The sequence below is a fragment of the Mobula hypostoma genome, chromosome 14 (assembly GCF_963921235.1).
Source record: "Mobula hypostoma chromosome 14, sMobHyp1.1, whole genome shotgun sequence".
NCBI classification, from domain to species: Eukaryota; Metazoa; Chordata; class Chondrichthyes; order Myliobatiformes; family Myliobatidae; genus Mobula; species Mobula hypostoma.
Genome location: NC_086110.1, coordinates 40164709 through 40187614, shown reverse-complemented (window position 1 = coordinate 40187614; position 22906 = coordinate 40164709).

Here is a 22906-nt window from a genome sequence, read left to right as displayed (position 1 = left end):
TCTGTTGGTTTTTAAAAGCTTCCCAATCCTCTAACTTCTCACTAATTTTTGCTATATTATATGCCTTCCCTTTAGCTTTTATACAGTCTTTGACATCACTTGTCAGCCATGGTTGTCTCATCCTCTCTTTAGAATACTTCTTCATTTTTGGTTTGTATCTATCCTGCACCTTCTGAATTGCCACCAGAAACTTCAGCCATTGCTGCCATCCCTGCTAATGCCCCTTTCCATCAACTTTGGCCAGCTCCTCTCTCATGTCTCTGTAATTCCCTTTACACCATTGTAATACTGATAAATCTGATTTTAGCTTCTCTTTCTCAAACTGCAGAGTGAATAATATTTTATTAAGATCACTGTCTCCTAAAGACTCCTTTATCTTAAGCTCCCTGATCAAATCTGGGTCATTACATAGCACCCATTCCAGTATTGTCATTCACCTCGTGGGCTCAGTCACCAGATACTCTAAAAAGCCATCTTGTAGGCCTTCTACAAATTCCTTCTCTTGGGATCCAGGACCAAGCCATTTTCCCAGTTTACCAGCTTATTGACACCCCCCCCCCCACCATGATCCAATATTGCCCTTCTTACGTGCCTTTTCTATCTTCTGTTGTAATTTTTAGTCCACATCCTGGCTACTGTTCAAAGGCCTGTATTTAATTCCCATCAAGGTATTTTTGCCTTGTAGTTTCTTAACTCCACTCACAAGGATTCTACACCTTCCAGTCCTTATTACCACTTTCAAAAGATTTGATTTCATTTTTTACTAACAGAGCCACCCTACCCACTCTACTTATCTGCCTGTCCTTTTGATACAAGGTGTATCCTGGATGTTAAGCTCCTAACTATGATCTTCTTTCAGTCACAACTCAGAGATGCCACAACATCGTACCTGCCAAACTCTAACTGCTCTACAAGATCATTTATCTTATTCTGTATACTGTGTGCATTCAAATATAACACTTCCAGTCCTGTATTCATCATCCTTCTAGATTTTGTCCCCCTGTTACACTTCAATGCATCTCACTCACAGCAATTTTGCCATATAATCTGCCTGTCCTTTCTTACGGTCTCAGTGCACACCGCATCTAGTTGTATGGCAACTGACCCATCCTCAGCCCTATCACTCTGGTACCCATCCCTCTGACAAATAAATTTAAACCACCCCCAACAGCTCTAGCAAACCTGCCTGCAAGGATAGTGATCTCCTTCGGGTTCAGGTGTAACCCATCCTTTTTCTACAGGTCATACCTTCCCCAGAAGAGAACCCAATGATCCAGAAATCTGAAACACAGTGCTATGCACATATTCTTCAGCCACACATTCATCTGCCAAATCATCCTATTCTTACACTCACAGGCAGCAATCCAGAGATTAATAACCTGGAGGTCCTGCTTTTCAGCTTTCAACCTGACTCCCTATATTTTCTCTTCAGGACCTCCTCCCTTTTCCTTCCTGTGTCGGTAGCACCAGTATGTACCATGACTTCCAGCTGTTCACTCTCCCTCTTTAGAATTCCATGGATCTGATCCGACATTCCTGACTCTGGCACCTGGGAGGCAGCATACCATCCAGGAGACTTTTTCCTGTCTACAGAACCTACTTTCTGCTCCTCTATTTATGGAATCCCTGTTACTACTGCACTCCTCCTCTCCTGCCCTTCCCCTCTGAGCTGCAGAGCCAGACCCTGTGCCAGAGACCCCATTGCTGCAGCTTCCCCCCGGTAGGTCACTTCCCCTAAAATTTAAAATTTAAAATTAAATTTAAATTTAAAATTTCTATGGGTTCCAGCACATGTAGAGGTGAAGGGGAATGAGAGGATGGATGAGTTGGCAAAGAGGGCATTAAAGAAAGAAAATATGGAAATGCACATTAGTATCAGTAAAGAAGAGGTTAAGTGTGTAATCTGGGAAAAAAATCAACCGAATGTGGCAAGAAAGATGGGACAGGGAGGGGAAAGGGAGGCATTTATTTCAAATACAAAAGAGTTTTGCAGGTACTAGGGTAGGTAGTGGATTCAGAAGAGAGGAAACCGTGTGGACTAGTTTAAGGCTGGGGCACTGTGCATTCAGCAAAACATTGAAAATGATAGGGAAACACCTGACAGGATTGTTTGAGGAATGTCAGGAAGAGGAGTCAGTAGAACATGTAGTTCTGACTTGCAGGAAGTATGGGATACGGAGAGAGATGATGAGAATTAATCTAAGGGAATTGGGGATGGAGGAATTCACATTAAAAAGGTTGCTGGGCATGAGTGGGAGAGCACAGGCCAGGATATTTTTAGCTTTCTTATGGGGTACAGGGAGTTTTTATAGGATATGACGGATAAGCAGGAATAGGGTACTAGGGTGGCCAAAGATGGGAGGATAAAGTGAAGGTTGGGGTGTGTGTGTGTGTGTGAGAGTGATTGGGTGAAGGGATTTAGAATGTAAGTCTATTGCACACTCCGGCGCAGGAGGTGGCAGTAATGTACCATTAAGCTGGGTGCCAACCGCCGTAAAACAAGACAGAGAAGAAGATGAAGGTCATTTCCCCCCACTCCACTCCCAACCGTATCCAGAGTGAGGGGAACAGCCACAGGGGTCCTCTGCACTGGCTGCCTATTCCCTTTCTCTGTCCTGATAGTCACCCAGGCACCTGCCTCTGTGACTTAGGGGTGACCACCTCACTGTAGCTCCTATCTATTACCTCCTCATTTTCCCATATGAGCTGAAGGTCATTGAGGTGCAGCTCCAGGCAACAGACACAAAATGCTGGAGGAACTCAGCAGGCTAGGCAGCATCTATAGAAAAAAGTACAGTTGATGTTTTGGGCTGAAACCCTTTGGTAGAACCTTGAGTTCCTCCAGCATTTTGTGTCTGTTGCTTGGGTTTCCAGCATCCACAGATTTTCTCCTGTGAGGTGCAGCTCCAGGTCCTTAACTCAGTGTCTAAGGAGCCGCACTCAATGCACTTTGTGCAAGTCAAGTCAAGTCGCTTTTTATTGTCATTTCGACCATAAACTGCTGGTACAGTACACAGTAAAAACGAAACAACGTTCCTCCAGGACCATGGTGCTACATGAAACAACACAAAACTACACTAGTGAGACAGCACAAGGCTACACTAGACTACGTAAAACAACATAAAAACTGCACTAGACTACAGACCTACACAGGACTACATAAAGTGCACAAAACAGTGCAGGGCAGTACAATAATTAATTACTAAATAAATAATTAATGAACAAGACAATAGGCACGGTACAGGACAATTTCAATGTAATAATATATAATGTAGATGTCAGTCTAGACTCTGGGTATTGAGGAGTCTGATGGCTTGGCAGAAGAAACTGTTGCACAATCTGGTTGTGAGAGCCCGAATGCTTCTGTACCTTTTGCCAGATGGCAGGAGGGAGAAGAGTTTGTATGAGGGATGCGTGGGATCCTTCACAATGCTGTTAGCTTTGCGGGTGCAGCGTGTGGTGTAAATGTCTGTAATAGCAGGAAGAGAGACCCCGATGATCTTCTCAACTGACCTCACTATCTGCTGCAGGGTCTTGCGATCCGAGACGGTGCAATTCCCGAACCAGGCAGTGATGCAGCTGCTCAGGATGCTCTCGATACATCCTCTGTAGAATGTGGTGAGGATGGGGGGTGGGAGATGGACTTTTCTCAGCCCTCGCAGAAAGCAGAGATGCTGCTAGGTTTTCTTGGCTATGGAGCTGATGTTGAGGGACCAGGTGAGATTCTCCGCCAGGTGAACACCAAGAAATTTGGTGCTCTTAACAATCTCAATGGAGGAGCTGTCAATGTTCAGCGGAGGGTGGTCGCTCCGTGCTCTCCTGAAGTCACAGGGAGACTGGAAGTCTTCCAGAGTTACCACAAAGAACATACCCCTACCTCGCTCCTGGCACTCATCCCTACAAGTGGCACAAGTGCTACACCTGCCCATTCACCTCCTCCCTCACCACCATGTAGGGCCCCTGCATCTGTAAGTCTGCTGGGGTTGTCTACTGTATCCGTAACTCCTGGTGCGGCCTTCTCTGCATCAGTAAGACCCGATGTAGATTGGGAGACTGCAACAGTGCAGATTTCCTGGTGGCCAACCATTTCAATTCCACTCCCCATTCCCATTCCGACGTGGCCTCCTCTACAGCCATGATAGGGCCACTCTCATGTGGCAGGAGCAACACCTGATGTTCCATCTGGGCAGCCTCCAACTTGACAGCATGAACATCGATTTCTCCAAATTCCAGTAATTTCTCCCTCTCCCCTACTCCCCTTTCTCTTTTCCCATTGTGCTCCCCTCTTATCCCTTCTCCTGTCCTGTCTATCACCTCCCTCTGGTGCCCCTCCTCCTTCCCTTTTTCCCATGGCCCACTCACCTCTCCTAGCAGATTACTCCTTCCCTTCACACCTATCAGCCCCCTGCTTCTCACTTCACCTCCCCACTCCTGCCTACCTACCTTCCCCCTCACCTGGCTTCACCAATCACCTTCCAGCTTGTATTCCTTCCCCTCCCCCACCTTCTTTTCTAGTCCTGATGAAGGGCTTTGACCTGACACGTTGACTCTTTATTCCTCTCCATAGAGGTTGCCTGACCTGCTGAGTTCGTCCAGCATTCTGTGTGTGTTACTCTGGATTTCAAGCATCTGCAGAAGCTCTTGTGTTTTTAATTATTTCGGGATGTTGGTTGAGGAACAAATATTGGTCGGCATACAAATTTTAATTTCCCCACTCTTCAGAGCGGTGTTATTTTCTTTTAATTCTCCCTGAGAGAGCAGACAGTACTTTGTTTTAATATCTCATCAGAAAGGCAGCACGTTAAACACTAAAGCATTCCTTAACTGTCCAAGAGTGTTAGACTTAATTTAATGTTGAAGTCTCCAGAGTGTGAGTTGAGTAATAGAGCACCTCAAAATCTTGACTAGTCCCTCATCATATCTATGAAAAGAGTTGCTTTTAACATTGAAACTTTTGATTCCCTTCTTTCTGTGAATTCTGTTTATATTCATACAGATTCTGAGGCAGATTATGTTGCACCAATGCATGTGAATTATCATCTTTCTACATACATCACCTATAGCTTTCCAAAATAGTTCACATTGTGGCTCAACAATTCTCTTTTTGCATTAGTTCCTTGAGATTTGTTCAATAACAATTTTGCTAACTTAGTCAATTCTCTAGTTCTTCAAAGCCTCATGCCACAAAACAATACTTTGCCTTGATAATTGCTAAATCCCTCCCCTCCTTGAGGTAACATACTCCTGTTTTATTAATAAGTTATATTATCTACACTATTATTAATTATTAATTTTCTTTGTTAGCTAAAATATTTAATGCAAACTATAACTTAAGGTTCCTTTTTAAAAAATAATTAGCTTAATATTTAATTAGTCTATGAGGGTAGCTGGAATATGCTTAGTTAGAGGTTTTCTGTATCCACATCTGATTGGTCAGTAAATGTGTTTTATAGGATTAAGTGCACTTTTTAAAGAAGAATTCTAATTATTTAAAACATACCTGCATTATTTAACTCAATATGTTTTTTATTTACCTCTTTTATATATTTTTCCATTTTGCTGAATCATAAGCTTTCCAGCCTGACAGCTCCAGGACAACTGCTATGAAGACTACCCCTGACACCACAGATCTTTTTGCTACATCACTTTTGAAATTCACTATTAAATCCTACTTGTTCATTTCTTATTTCTTCTTGCACTTCTCTCCTGCACTGAACTTTAAGAATTGCCACAACTTCTGCTGTCAGTCAACTCCATCAGTACATGGATTCAATACTCCATGACTTCTAGTAGATTTCAACCATTATTCTGCTCTTGAGCTTCTCCTTCTTTCATAGAGTCAGAGATTTGTACTGTAGAGAAACAGGTCCTTTGGCCCATGACATACTGTACATGCCAATCTTTTTGCCATATACACTGATCTCACTTTCTTGCGTTAGGGCCATATTCTTCTGAGTCCTGCCTATTTGTCTAAATGCCTCTTAAACACCATGCCTGTTTCTGATTCCATCACTTTCTCTGTCAGTGTGTTCCAGATATCTGACCCCTAAGATTCCTTCTCCATCTACTACCTCTCATCTTAAAACTATTGTTCTTATTTTTGATACCCCTGCTATGAGAAAAAAGATTTTGACTATCTATCCTATCTATGGCTCTCATAATCTTATATCCTCTCTTCAGGTCAACACTGTACTAAGGTACAGTAAAAAAAACTTGTTTTGCAAGTTGTCCATACAGATCAATTCAATACAAATATGCATTGAGGTAGTACAAAGAAGAACAACAACAGAGAGCAGAATAAAGTATTACAGAATAGAGAAAGTGCAGGATCACAACAAGGTATATTAGAAGGTCAAGAATCCATTTTATCATACTAGGGAAGCATTCAATAGTCTTAAAACAGGGAGACAGAGGCTATCCTTGAGACTAGTAGTATATACCAACTATGGGAGAGAGGAGAAGAGAGAATATGCGGGGTGGGTGATGTCTTTGATTATGCTGGATGTTGTTGCTGAGGCAGCAGGAAGTCCAGACAGAGTCAGGGGAAGTTGGCTTCCATGATGTATTGAGCTGTGTTTACAATATTCTACAGTTTCTTGCAGTCGTGGGCAGAGAATTTGCCATGCCAAGCCATGTTTCCCTCTTTCCCTGGTTCCCTCATGGTGTCACTGAGATGTGGTGACTCATTGTAAATTGACTATATTATTACAGATTGACGTTGCCCAGCACATATGTGGGATGAATATTACTTTGCACTTTTGTGCCTGTGCGCTGTGTGCTTGTGTTTGGATGTTGTTTAGGTCTTGCTGCAAGCAAGATGTTGTTGGTTAAGTTCAACATTGTGTATTCATCAGTGAACATCTAGATTTAAGAACTTGGGATGGAAAATAATGTTGTTGATGAAACAGCTGAAGATGTTGGATCCTAGATTATTGACCTTGAACATCCAAGGCCTTTGCTTTGTGCAAGGTATGATCTTGGCCTTTGGAATATAATCCCTTGATGCCCAATAAATTCAGTTGACTGAGTTTCCTTGATCCATACACAGCCAAATGCTGCCTTTATGTCAAAAGCATCACCCAGACTTTGTTTGAGTGACTAGATTAAGGTTATAAAGAGGTTTGGAAGTGAATGATAGTTTTTGCCAAAGTCCAACTTGTACTTCATTGAGAAATATAATTGGTGAGTAAGTGCTGCTTGTTAATACTGTTAAAGCTTCTTCACCCCCCCCACACCCCCCACCTTGCTAATGACAGAGAACAACTGATGGGGTGCCAATGATCTTGAATGGATTTATTGTCCTTTTGTGGAGAGCCCCTGCTTGGGCAACTTTCTACATTATCAGGTAAATTCTAGTGGTATAATGATGTGGCTACTTCTGCACTGCAAGCCTTTAGCATTAGAGACTGTGGTTTTCGCTGTATCCAATGTTCTTAATGGGGCATGTGTCTTCTGTGATAGTGGAGCTCTCAGGAAGAAACCAAGATGGATCATCTTGTAATGACTAAATGCAGTTAGGAATGCTTCACTGCTGATGGGGAATTTGAATTGGTAAATTGTTATTGAAGTAGGTTTATTATTATCACATGTACCAAGTTATAGTGAAAAGCTTGTCTTGCATACTGTTTGCACAGGTCAATTCATTAGACAGAGCATTGAGGTAGAACAAGATAGCACAGTAACATTGCAGAATAAAGTGGTAACAGCTACAGACAAAGAGCAGTGCAGGTAAACAATAAGGTGCACAATAATAGTGAGGTGGATTGTAAGGTCAAGAGTTCACCTTATCGAACTGACGATCAACTCAGTACCAAGGTGGAATCTGCCCTTGAGTCCGTTGGTACGTGTTTCCAGGCTTTGCTCGATGGAAGAGGGGAGAAGAAACAGTTTGTGGATTGGGTGGGGTCTTTGAATATGGTGGCTGCTTTTACTGAGGCAGCGAGAACCACAGACAGAGCTCTTGGAGGGGAGGTTGGTTGCTGTAATGTGCTGAGCTGTGCCCATAACTCTGCAGTTTCCTGCAGTCATGTGCAGGGGGGTTGCAAACCAATCTGCAATTGCATCCAGTTAGGATGATTTCGATGGTGAATTGATAAAAATTGGTACAGGTCAATGGGACATGCCAAATTTCTTTTGCCTTCTGAGGAAGTAGAGGCACAGGTGAGCTCTCTAGGCTGTGGGTTTTATATGGCTGGATCAGGACCGACCATTGTTGATGTCCACTCAAAGCTTTGAACCCTCTAGCTTCAAAACTGTGATATAGATAGGAGCATGTGCACTGCCCCACTTCCTGAAGTCAATCATCAGGTCTTTTGTTTTGGTGACATTGAGGGAAAGGTTGTTGACATGACACCATGTTACTAAGCTCCTTCCTGTACTCCAACTCATTGTGATTTGAAATGTGGCCTACCATGGTGGAATCATTTGCAACATGTTGATGGAGTTAGAGGAGAATCTGGCCATTAGCATACAGGCATTAGAGTAGGGGACTGAGGATGCAACCTTGTGGAGCTCCAGTGTTCAGAATAATCATGGTGGAGGTGTTGCTACCTACCCTTATTGATTGTGGTCCTTTGGTCAGGAAGTTAAAGATCCAGTTGCAGAGAGAAGAATTGACTCCCAGGGTCTGGACATAATGATGAGTTTGCTTGGAATTAAAGTATTGATCGCAGAGCTATAGCCAGTAAACAAAAATCTGATGTATGTGGCTTTACTGCCCAGATGTTCCAGAGATGAGTGTGTAGGGCCAGGGATATGGCGTTCCATCCACTATTGGCATAGAATTGTAGTGGGTCAGGGTTGTCTGGGAGGCTAGAGTAAACACATGCCTTGAACTGCCTCTCGAAGCACTTCATGATGGTAAATCTCAGAGTCATAGGACAATCGTTGTTGAGGCATGTTATCTTGTTTTTCTTAAGTACTGGTTTGATAGTGATTTTCTTAAAGCAGCTGGGAACCACAGATTGAAGTAGGGAGAGGTTAAAAAAATGTCTGCAATACTCCATCCAGCTGATCTGCACGGGATCTAAGGATGCAATCAGGGACAATATCTAGGCCAGAAGGTATTCGTGGGTTCACTCTCTGGAAGAGTGATCTTTTTTTCTGCAACTGTGACTGTGGGTTCAGGTGCGCTGGAGGCTGTTGGGTGGCTGGTGACATAATAATTCCCTCCTTTTCAAAATGTGCACTGAATGTAATTAGCTCATCAGGAAGGGATGTGCTTTTGTTGCTGATGTTACCCAACTTCGTTTTGTAGCCTGCTAAACAAGTTAAGGCCTGCCACAACTGACTGGCTTGGTAACACCATCTCTAATCCAAGTAGCCAAGACACGAAAGACAAAGATATTAGAAGATGTAGTGAGTAAACCAGCCTGACAAATAAATCTACTTTATATTTTCCTCACCAGCTACCAAATGCTGATTGACGTGTCCATGAACACACTGACAGAACGACAAACAAATGGCCTTCGTGGAGACAAAGATAGTGTGTATATTCCTCATTCTACCTTTCAATTCAGGGAAGGATACCAACACCATCTCTAACAGAAGAGCAGAAGGATATGTTCAGCACAGCAATGGGTGTCCTGTCAACTTGGCCTCGATTTTGGACAGGTACTATCTCTTGGCATTTCTGATAGGTTTAAAGAGATTTCTTTAAACAATTTCTTGTAAAGTTCCAGGAGTCTCTGCTCTCCCATTAGTTACTTAATTTTCAACTGATAATTGTGATTAGTTATGACAGTGCTACAGGACCCTGATTAGATCTGTTGGTTGTAGGATTTCTTATCCCTGTCTAATTATGGCTTTTTTTGGTGTTCAACATGCATTTCTATGTTACAGCTTTGCCAAGTTGACAGTATGCCCATTGCTGTGCTTAACGTATCCTTCTGCTCTTCAGTTAGAGTCAGCCCTGGTATCCTTCCCTGATTGTAAAGGTAGAGTGAAGGATATGTTCATTACCTTTCTCTCCACAAAGACTGTTTGATTGTCGTTCTGTCAGTGTGTTCATGGACATGTTGATCAGCATTTGGTAGCTGGTGAGGAAAACGTAAAGTAGGCTTATTTGTCAGGCCGGTTTGCTCACTACATCTTCCAATATCTATGTCTTTCAGGACTTGGCAACTTGGACTAGTGATGGTGATACCAAGCCAATCTTGGTGATGAATTAGTGGTCACTGCCCAGAGCTGTTTCCATGCCCTTCCTACTTGAATATTTCCATCAAGAATTGTTCAAGAAGAACTCATTAGCACTGGGAAAATATTAGGTGGTAATCAGAAGCAAATTTCTGTATTTCACCTTGAGTCATAGAAACGTAGAACACTACAGCACAGGGAACACCTTGTCAGGCACTGAGGATTTATCCACCCTAATTTGCCTTAAGGCAGCAAACATCTCCTCCTCTGTAATCTGTATATGGTCCATGACCTTTCTCTGCTGCTTTGCCTCATTTCTATTGATTCTGTGTCCATCTCCTGAGTAAATACAGACGCAAAAAAAAAAAATCCATTTAATATCTTCCCACTCTGGTCTTCCACTCTGAAGACCACCCTGATCTTCCAGAAGACCAATTTTGTCCCTGGTTATCCTTTTGTTCTTAATATATCTGTAGAAGCATTTGGGATGCTCTTTCACCTTGTTTGCTAGAGCAACTTCATGCCTTCTTTTAGCCCTTCCTGATTTCCTTCTTAAATGTTCTCTTGCATTTCTTATATTCCTCAAGTATTTAATTTACTCCTTCCTGCCTAAACCTACTATACACCTCCTTCTTTTTCTTAACCAGAACTTCAAAGTCTCTCAAAAACCAAGGTTCGCTAAACCTGTTATCTGCCTTTTATTCTGACAGGAACATACAAACTCTGCACTCTAAAAATTTCACTTTTGAAGGCCTCCTTCTTACCAAATACACCTTTGCCAGAAAACAGCTTGTCCCAATCCATACTTGCTAGATCCTTTTTGATACCATCAAATTTGGCTTTTCTCCAATTTAGAATCTTACCCCGAGGATCAGATCCATCGTTCTCCATAATTATCCTGAAGCTAATGATAACTAGTTGTAAAATTCTCCCCTACACAAACTTCTGTCAGTTGCCTTGTCTCATTCCCTAATAGCAGGGTCTTCTGTGTACTGATTAAGGAAACTTTACTGAACACATTTGGCAAACTCTATTCCATGCAGCCCTTTTACAGTATGGGAGTCCCAGTCAATACGTTAAAATCACCTATTATCATAATATTATGTTTCTTGCAACAGTTGCAAAACTCTCTCCAAATTTACTCCTCTAAATCCCATGGACTGTTATGTGGTCTATAATATAATCCCATTAATGTGATCATCCTTTCCTTATTCCTCAGTTTAACCCATATAGCCTCAATAGATGTGCTGATTCATGCCCTCTCATCTACCTTTCCTTACATTGAAATATACACAACTCAGAACATTAGTCTCACCATGCTCAGCCTTTCGAATCTTCCCTTTGTATGTAACCTTACGAACATCTTTGCCCACATTATGGCCCTCCATTCATCAGGTTTAACCACTGACATTGCATCCTAGCAGTCTACATTGAAGTCGATACACAAGACAGGGCAGTATGATATGGAAAGAAAGATAAATTTTCCATGCAGTAGGCTCCCCCGCTCCATGTAGCTGACAAGTTCAATGAAACAGAATAGACCAATACAGTTTGGCAACAGCAGTGTCACAAGCATTGCCAGTCAGTGTTGAACTCAATGTAGGATCGTCTTCCTCAAGGTTAACTCCCGAAGCCTTCCCCATGAGTGGGTACAGCCGCAAGGCAGTGGAGGTTTGAGATCAGAGTTTTCCTTCTCCTAAGTGAGCTGCTAACCACGGCTGATGAGCCCCATCTGCCCCAAGTGGCTGGTTTTCAGGTGGTAGTAACCCCACTTTGCCCCTTCTTATGTCAGCAGAACAGTTCTGCCAGGCTTAGCAGCTAAGCCACACATGAAGGTCAGGAGCTGCATTTGGTTGGCAGAGGCTATTTGAGGTGCACACCAGTGGAAGCATCTAATAGATAGTGGGACCTTATCCCCACTACTCCCCCTCCCTCTACGACAGCCTTAAGGAATCCTTCCTCACAACCCCTCCACTATCTGCTCTAGCACTCTGGTTCCCATTCCCCTGGAACGCTTGACTCTTGTTTAATCTCCCCCCCTCCCCCCCGACTCACCGTGCAGAACTAGTAAACCTTCCCTCAAGGATATTGGTTCACCTCTGCTTTAGGTGCAAACTGTCCCTTCTGTACAGGTCCACGTTCCCTGGAAGAGAGCCCAATGAGAGCCCTCACTCCTGTACATCTCCTTAGCCAAGTATTAAACTGTATGATCTTCCTATTTCTGGCCTCACTAGCATGTGGCTCAGGTAGTAATCTTAAGGTCACAACCCTGAAGGTCCTGTCCTTTAACTTAGCACCTAACTCCCTGAACTCACGTTAATTAAATGAAAAAAATCTACCTATAACCTTCATGTCACAGTGAGCACTGGCAACGACTGAACCCGGGTGTGGAGGAATGACAGAGTCCCGTGTAGAGATGGAAGCAAGCGTTCATTCATAGGAATTTTAGCAGAACGTCGGTGGCACAACTGAGTGACACTGCAAGGTGAATCATTCTCAACACAAGGACCCCGCGATGAGCACAAATTGGGAGTCCACTTTAAATAATCACAATATGCAGAAAACCTGTGCCAGTCAAAATAAACTCGACAAGATTAAACAGAAAGCACAAGGGCTTAATGACTCTAGATAAGACAATAAGAAGCAAATACAAGTGCTTGAGAAACCTAGGAGCCCAATGCTCTACGGCTCACCACAGAAACTAAGGAGCCCAACGCTCTATGGCTCAGCCCAGAACCCACAGGCTCATGCCACCCCGCCTCTCCTTGCCGAAGCCCCTATGAACCAAAACCTGACTCCTGTCTAACACTGGCCCACTCACACAATCCTGCTCTGCTTAAACCTAACTTCTTTTTATTGGCCCTTGCCAAGTGCCTAATTATGCACAGCCCAATGTCTAATTGGGAAATGTGGTACGTAGTATGGCCTGACTGTCCCCACTCGTCTTTTTTGAACTCCCTCTCTTGCTATGCAATCTGTCTCTCGTCTGTTTGGGAACTATAGTGTGCAGAATGTCTCAACTTCACCCGCTCGCAATCCAACTTATCCTCAGGAACTGTAGTGCGGAGTTAATGCCATAAACTCAACGCTTCTGCAAGATCAACTCCCTTGTAATTACATATCATCTAATACCTTTGGGACTGGACATAGTCAGGGATTGGATGGAGCAGTGTCTGCAAAGTATGATTTTCTCGGTTTACTACTGTGTGGGGCAGTTCTTCCAGTTTGGACATCAATCACCAAACAGTTGTGATTTTACAAGGCTGACTGGGATAGGTACAGTCTTTGTTATGCTGGATTTGACATCAAGAGTGATGACAAGTAGCTGATTTGATTTTATTCCCATTATGTTTTAACGATATAGGTTTAAAACAAGGGCTAACCATATTGATGTAGGTCTTTAATCCCATGCAGACGGTGATTGATAAGGATGTCAGATTTCTTCCCTTGAAGAACAGTCGGTCTTTTTAAAAAATACACTAGTGTTAGGCAACAAACATTTTTATATAAAATTCCATATTTAATTAACTGAAGTTAAATTGCACAGAAGGGTTTCAAGACCTCCAGCATGCTTCCTTTGGTCCTTCAAAATCCTGTCCTTATAACTCCACCATCACCCTTCCCCTGTCATCATAGAAGACTAGGTGAGGGCACACAGACTAGGACAAGGTGCTAAGATCTATAAATTATAAAATAAAAAAAATTTAAAAATATTGAGTTAATATTTGTTGTCTATCAGAAATCTGACGGCAGAGGGAAGAAGCTGTTCCTGAAACACTGAGTGTATGTCTTCAAGCTCCTATACCTCCTCCTTGACGGTAGTAATGAGATCATCACTAATGTCATCGGCAAATTTATGAACGGTGTTTGAGCTGTATCTAGCCACACAGTCATAGGTTTAGGGAGAGTAGAGCAGTGAGCTGAGTAGAGATCCTTGAGGTGTGCTGGTGTTGATTGTCAATGAGGAGGAGATGTTATTTCTGATCCACACTGACTGTGGTCACCCGATGAGGAAGTTGGGAATCCAGTTGTAGAGGGAGGTACAGAGGGCCAGGTTTTGGAGCTTGTTAATAAGTACTGAGGGCATGAAGGTGTTGAAGACTGAGCTATAATCAATAAACAGCACCCTGAAGTAGGTATTGCTATTATCCAAGTGATCTAAGGGCAAGTGGAGAGCTACTGAGATTGCATCTGCTGTGCACCTATTGTGGCGAAAGTCAAATTGCAGAAGGTCCAGGCTCTTGCTTAGGCAGGAGTTGATTCTGGCCATGGCCAATCCTTCAAAGCACTTCACACAAAATACTGGAGGAACTCAGCAGGCCAGGCAGCATCTATGGAAAAGAGTACAGTTGACGTTTCGGGCCAAAATCCTGCTGAAGGGTTTCGGTCCGAAACATCGGTTGTACTCTTTTCCATAGGTGCTGCCTGGCCTGCTGTGTTCATCCAGCATTTTGTGAGTGTTGCACGGATTTCCAGCATCTGCAGATTTTCTCTTGTTTGTGCCCTCAAAGCATTTCACCACTGTGGATGTGAGTGCAACTGGGCGATAATGAGTATTAGAATTTAAATGTCACTGGCATATGTCATGAAATATGTTGTTTTGTGGCAGTGGTGTATTGTAATACATGATAAATAAACTATCAATTATAATACGTGTACATTAAATTAAATAAGCAGTGCAAAAAGAGAGCAAAAGAAAAGAAAAAATAGTGAGGTGATGTTCATGGTTTCATTGTCCACTCAAAAATCTGATAACGGTGGCGGGAGGGGGGGAGGGGCGGAAGCCATTTGCAAAATGTTGAGTGTGTGTTTTCAGGCTCCTGTACCTCCTCTTGATAGTAGTAATTAATAGGGCATGTCCTGGGTCCTTAACTAATGGATGCCGCCTTTTTGAGGCATTGCCTTTTGAGGATGTCCTCTATGGTGGGGAGCTTAGTGCCCATGATGCAGCTGGCTGAGTTTGCAACATTCTTCTGGTCCTGTGTAGTGCCCCCTCCATACCTGACAAGGAGGCAACCAGTTAGAAGGTTCTCTACGGTACATCTGTGGAAATTTGCAAAGAGTATTTGGTTCCATACCAATTCTCCTCAAACGCCTGATGAAATATAGCTGCTGTCCTGCTTTCTTTGTAATTGCATCAATATGTTGAGTTCAGGGTGGATCTTCAGAGTTGTTAGCACCCAGGAAGTTGAAACTGCCCAGCCTTTCAACACTGAACCCTTGATGAGGGTTGGTGTGTGTTCCCTCAACTTCCCCTTCCTGAAGTCTGCCATCCATTCCTTGGTCTTACTGATGTTGCGTGCAAGGTTGCTATTATGATACCACTTAAACAGCTAGTCTATTTCACCCATGTATACCTCCACATCACCATCTAAAATTCTGCCAACAATAGTTGTATCATCTGCAGATCTATTGATGGTGTTTGAGCTGTGCCCAGCCACACAGTCGTGGGTGTAGGGAGATGAGAGCAGTGGTCTATGCACACATCCTATATGTGTGCTGGTGTTGATTGCCAGCGAGGAGGAGATGCTATTCTGATCTGCACTGACTATGGTCTCCTGATGAGGAAGGCAAGGATCCAGTTGCAGAGGGAGGAACAGAAGCCCATGTTTTAGAACTTGTTGATTGGTATTGTGGGTATGTGGAGGTGAATGCTGAGCTGTTGTCAATAAGGGTCTGACACCCTACGAGGGCTTACCCTCTTGAGAGATGCTCTGACATCAGCCTATGAGACAGAGATCATGGGGTCACCAGGTGCTGCAGGGATTTGCACAGGCTTGGTTTTATTTTCCCTTTCAAAATGTGCACAAAAGGCATTGATCTCATCTGGGAAAGAAGCATCACTGGGATTCATGATGTTAACTTTAACTTGGTAGGAAATAATGGCCTGCAAACTCTGCCAGAGCTGATGTACATCTGATTCCGTCTCTAGCATCAATTGGAATTGTTTTTTCACACTTAAAGTAGCCTTCTATAGGTTGTAGCTGGACTTCTTGTATATTTCTGGATCACCAGTCTTGAATGCCACAGATCTAGCCTTCAGCAGCCCACGAATCTCCTGGTTTATCCACAGCTTTTCACTTGCGTATGTCTGGGATGTTCTTGAAGGCACAGACTCACCCACACAGGGTTTGATGAAGTCGGTGACAACTGTGGTGTATTCATTCAGATGTGAAGTGAATCACGTTCCTTGCAAAGGTGAGGGAATTGTACCGGTGAGTGCCGTGCAGTCTGTTTTGTTAAATGCCTTTGTGCTTAAGTAGCTTGCAGTGTGTGTAAGCAATGCAATGAAATGATGGTGTGAGGCTTGCATAAGTGTTAATTATATAAGGATGCAGTGGTGCATGTAATTGTCCATTTTGAGACATATTTCATGGGATTTGGCTTATTGAGATGCTTCCAGTGATCGTGGCTGCTCATGGGGGATTACTTGTCTGCCACACTGCAGCCAGGTTCTTTGTAACTTCATCCCTGACACTGAGCACCTGCTCCCACTACCTTCAGATTATGCCTGGATGACATCCTGCCCCATCGGCAGGTTCAGGATATCTCTACACCTCCTCCATTGCCATGATGCAATGTGCAAGAAGCTTCATTGCCAGTCTCTCACACATTGTAATATTCGTGGAACGATCAGTGTCTGCCTCAGCCACAGCACACCTCTTTTTTTTAAAGACGTGCAAACTAGCTTTTATCAGAGTCTTTAAGTGCACCAACTGCAGAAGATGTTGGCCCTCTGCTATCACATCTAGCAAGTCAGCAATACTGTAAATGGTGGCTGGGTGCTGAAATCATTCCAGTGAGCAAGCAGCAGACTTGACGTATTCCTGAAATGCAATCAACTGAATCGAGTTAATCCTGCTTTATAGACCTAATTTCCATCTTTGAGGTTTATTGAATTTAGGAGCAGTGAAGTTATCCACAGTGTTCTGATCATTATTTGTCAATCAATCAACATCACAAAGATAACAGATGATTTGATCATTATAGCGTTGCCTTTTGTGGGAGCTGGCAATACACCAAATGGCTGCTGCATTTCCTGTCTTATGACAGTGACCTCTCTTAAGAAGTATTTCATTAGCTGTAAAACACATTGCGACCATGCAAGATAATGAGAGATGCTGTGTAAAGGAAAATACTTTGCAGTATGTAGTGCTCGGAATTGAACTCAGCAGATCAGCTGAGACCTAATCAGTGCCTTTCAAACATATAGAAAAACTGCATTACTTTAATTGTCTGTGGTCTTGAAATTGTGCCATGCTTAAAAAAACAGTGAGTTAAAGAAACACAGTGCAGGGAGTTTAAGTAGGTGGTCCTCTTTGAAACTTAATTCTATGCTCAGCATGACCCCATCCAGGTAAATTAAACTAGGGAGGATTCATAGCAGCACAATCCAGTGAACTCTTAGAAGTTTATCAAACTATTACAACTGCTGTAATATAAAGTATGAGAAACAATATGACATTAAGTATTTTTATAAACTACAAAAGTATTATATAATATGGTATTTAATTATGGAAAATGCAAAAAAAAAACTACAGTAAAATACCCTAGCTGGGCTCAGGACAGATCCTCTGAAAGGAAGCACCAAGGAATTTAAAGTTGCTGACCCTCTCCAGCTCTGATCCCCTGATGACTACCGGCTCATGGACCTCTGGTTTCCTCCTCCTGAAGTCAATAATCAACTCCTTGATCTTGTTGACACTGAGTGAGAGGCTGCTGCTGTGACAACACCCAGCTAGTTCCCCAATCTCCCTCCTATATGCTGATCCGCCACCACCATCGATTTGGCCTACGGCAGTGGTGTTGTCAGCACACTTAAATATGACATTGGAGCTGTGCTTAGCCTCACAGTCATAAGTATAAAGTGAGCAGAGCAGGAGGCAAAGCACACAGCCATGCTGATGGATATTGTAGAGAAAATGTTGTTGCCAATCCGAACTGACTGGGGTCTGCAAGAGAGGAAATTGAGAATCCAGTAGCACAAGGAGATATTGAGGCCAAGGTCTTAAAGCTTGTTAATCAGGTTTGAGGGGACGATAGTATTGAATGCCATGTTGTCGTCAATAAAGAGCACACTGACATATGCATCTTTGCTGTCTAGTTGTTCCAGGCTAGAATGAAGAGCCAATGAAATGGCATCTCCTGTTGAACTGTTGCGATGGTAGGCAAACTGGAGTGGATCCAATTCGCTCCTCAGGCAGCAGTTGATGTGTTTCATCACCAACCTCTCAAAGCACTTCATCGCAGTGGATGTGAATGCTTCTGGACAATAGTCATTGAGGGAGATTACTGTGTTCTTCTTAGGCACCAGTATAATTGAAGTCTGCTTGAAGCAGATGGGTACCTCAGACTGCTGAAGTGAGAGGTTAAAGATATTGGTGAATACTCCAGGCAGTTGATTGGCGCAGGTCTTCAGTACATGGCCAGGTACCCCATTTTGGCTGGGTGCTTTCTGTGGGTTCACCCTCCTGAAGGATGCTTTCAAGTCAGTTTCAGCAACTGAAATCACAGGGTCATTGGGGACTATGGGAGTTCATGAGGTTGCCTCCATGTTTTGATGGTCAAAGTGAGCATAAAAGGTATTAAACAACCCATGCTAAATATTGTCCAGGTCCTGCTGATGCAGAGATAGATTACTTCATTTGCCGAGGAGAATCGTCCAATTTCATGGCAATTAGCTAGATATCAGAGCTTTTTGTGAAAGAACATAGCCTTTCAATTTTCCACATTAGTGGGTTGACGCCTGCGATAGTTATGGTGGATCAGCTTTGTAAGAGGCACAGCTTGTTTGGGAGACGTCTTCAGTAATACAGCCTGGCTGCTCTCTGGCCACTTGGCCAATACTGTATCTAATGCTCTTGATGATTTATGGAGTGAATTAGATTGGTTGAGACTGAATATGAGAACCTTGGGAGAAAGTGGAGATAAATCATTCGCCGAACACTTCTGGCTGAGCATAGATGTGAATCTTTAGCATTCTTAGGTTTTAGAGATAAAAACTCCACCCTCAATTCTGTTGCATCGTGCAGTAGAATTTCTGGGCCCGTATCTCTATTATCAAAGTTTAATTTCTGTTCCTGCTCCTCTTTTGAAATAATTCACTTTGACATTCTCTCCTTTTTCTTTATATTGTCTGCAGTATACTATATCTACCATTTTGTCAGTTTATCTGCATTTTCTGAAATTTGTTAGTATTCTTTGTGATGTTTGGTTTACTTCCAAATCTCATGTCACCTGAGAACATTGAGATTATACCCAGTATTCCATGGTCAAAGTTATTAATATATATGAAGGTGTGCAGTGGTCTGACACTAAAGCACATCATAAATTAGTTTCCTCAACTTAGAAAAGCAACCATTCACCATAATTCTACTTTCATTTCCTTCATTCCTGCATAGCCACTGCACCTTTAATCTCACAGGTTTTAATTTCACTTACTCATTTATTATATGGTGCTTTATCAAATATATTTTCAATGTTTGCATGCACCACATCTGTGTACGTCATCAACTCACTGGTTTAACTTATCAAAAGCAATTGTGTACACTGAATAACAATGCTAACACACAAGATAGGATTAGGTGAGAATGAGATACGTTATCATTGGCCTCAAGTACTAATCCTAGTTGAAAACCAACAGTTTGGATAATGTGCTTCAACTGCAGATTGTCTTCATTTCTACTTGGATATTATTTACAGTTATTTTTGTATGGAGTGAAAATCCAGTCAGGTATTAGGAGCGCAAACATTTCATTCACTGGCAATACTGCAGAGAGAGCACAATGATGTTTTATGTGTACATTTATGTGTGGTCTACAGACCCCTTTGGCTCCATCTACTGTTCTTGGGCTTATCATCAGTCTAAACTTTTTCTCTAAATAGTTTACACTGTGCTGGTTACAATTTCTCTGGTTTGCTGGATTGCTGTTCAGCTTATCTCTTTTAACAATTGACAAACCTGTATTCTATACCGATCAAATCTATTGTAAAAGTAGAATCCTGGTCTACCAGCTTCAATCTATACCTTGAGTTGAATTAATCAGAAACACCAAAAGTAGCAGAAACCAAAAGGTTCAAAACAAGGAAAAAGAAAAAAAAGTATTATTGCGTATTGTATGTACACCCCCGCATCTTAAAAGCTGCTGGTATCAATTGCCATCCAGATCAAAAAGGTTATTAACAAGGTTACCGTCAAGTCAGATTACTTTCTAGGAAATAAACTTTACAAGGGAAGAGAGTTCAAAAATAAAAAGCAGGGAGAGATTAAGATTAATGTCGTTAATGTTGTTGACCACATAACTCAGTGATCAGTGTGGGTGAAATGGGTTTCAGTCCTGGCCAAAGTGGAAGCTGTTCTATGAATGGAGTTGGAAACAATGTTTTAGCAAATCAAATAACTGGGACTATAAATAAAGCTTTGACTAAATATTATGGGCGGGGTTCAGGTGAGGGGAAATTTGAAAAATTAATTAGAAAAGACAAGGCAAAAGTGCAGGGCAGTGAAATGGGTAATGCAGATTAGAGTGTAATGGGAATAAACAATATGTATGCATATAGGAATGCAGCTGTACACAGTTTCAGAAATAAATGGTTAAAAAGTCATATTTAAAGACACTTTATCTTAATGCTTATACCATTTATATTGAGGTTAATAAAATACATACTCTTTTATTGTAGTGTAATTAGATTTAAATTCTCTTTCATACATAAAATATTCATGTTAAGAACAGTTTATAAACTCCTGATATTTTCTTCGTCTAGCTTTGCATCAAGTGTTAAAAAATGTCAAGGAAAGTGAAATGATGCAAATTGTACATTCAATGACATTAATAGAATGTAATTCTGTTGGCTTTATGAATCATCTATGGCAAACTGTATGAACAAGTTTACATAGGTTTACATAAGATACGAATGTAGGCCATGTCACCTAACCAGTTGAAGCTGGCATTTATGCCCCATTGGAGCATACTCAAGTGATTCTTCATCTAAGTCTATCCATATAGCTCTCCATCATTCTCTCTCATGGGCTTGTCCAGCCTAAAATATAGCTCATCACTTCTGATTTCCTGGACAGTCATTTCCAGATTATCTATACTCTCTTAGTAAAGAAGTTTCTTCTGAATTCCCTGTTGGATTTCTAGGTGACTGTCTGACAATGATGGCCCCAAGTTATGTCCTTCCTCACCTGAAAAAAATTTGCAGCGACTCCATCAAAGCTTTCTTGGTTTTAAAGATCTCTATGAACTTATACCTCAACCTTCACATCTCAAAATGAAGCAGGTCCATTCTGTCCATCCTTTTCCAATGCACACAACTTCACATTTCTGGTATAATTTTAAACTAGCAGTGAGTGACTCCTGCTTTTGTTGCAATGGAAGTTTGGGCACTGACCACCCAATGCTGCATGGTGGTGAGAAGCAAAGTTTGCAATTGGAGCTGACTACTAATACAATGCTGGGAAATATGGCCTGCAGGCTCTGTAGAGTCCCTTCTGCAGGACTGGTACTTGACTCTACCATGCTCCTTGACATCATGTCTGCTCTTTATCGCTGCCCTGCGTTTTGGTGCATTGTCTATCATAAAGCTGAGGCACAATGTGAACAAGCTCATTTATGATTTTCTTCTTAAAGATGTTTTTAAGGAAAATATCCTGAAAGAGAAAGAAAATAAAAACTGCCGTCCTGTCTTAAGAATTGTGAATATCTGTCAAAATGACATGCATGCAATTTTTTTGTTGAAAAAATACGTGATATAACAAATTTTGCCGTGGGAAAAAATACATGTGACGTAACAAATTTTGCCATAAGGCCAGGAATATCTACACAACTTGTAAATAGCAATACATTCTGATTGACCTTCCAAGCATTTCCTTATAGTCATCAATTCTCAGATTATATATTTTCTTCAGAATAGAGTGGATTTCTTCAGAACATGACTGTAGAATAATTGTCAGTTTTAGTGCTTGGCCGTGGCTAAGTCTTCCAGAAGTGTGATTTTGATAGGGTGAGCTGGAAAGAGAATTCGTAGTTGCGAAGTGACACAGAAACAAACTACATTAGCTCAATGCAGTTGAATGTATGATCAAGTTCCTTCTCAGTGCATGTAGAGAAGTTGAAAGTATTGTATCAACCACTATTTTTCAGTGATAATATGTTCACATTTACATTTTTGTTTGTTAGTGAATACATTTGATGATATATGCTATATAGTTAGTGGTAAATGTGTGCTGAAAATGAAGAGAAAAATCTTCGCACTTTCACATACTCATATTCAGTAAGTACATAAAAACAAGAGAATGATAACTACTTTATGAAATTTGATACAGTTAAAACATTGCAATGTGGAGACAGCAGATTACATAAAAAGTGTTTTTGTTAAAACTAGGTTTAATTGACTGAAAGTTCAGGCAGAATTTGTCATCATAAGTGGCATTGCAAAAGCGAACACTTATAAAATGATTGTAATTCTTTGAAAGAAATCACGAGCTTTTGCAGCGGGGAGTAGGTAATTTAACAATGATAAAAAGGTTTTGATTGCACGTTTGCATAACTGTGCGTAATTAAAATAGGATTTGGAAGTTGTAGCAACCACATCAGATAATTTTGGTGATTAGTCCTCAAAAGATAAAGTTTCACTGCAAGCATTATAATAGTTAATACTTAGGTCAGAAGTAGCAGCATTGAAGCATCAGATCTAAATTCTGGGTTTATTAGACTCATTTACTGACACCAGGTTTAAGTTAGCCAAAGATTAAACCACTGCTGTTATT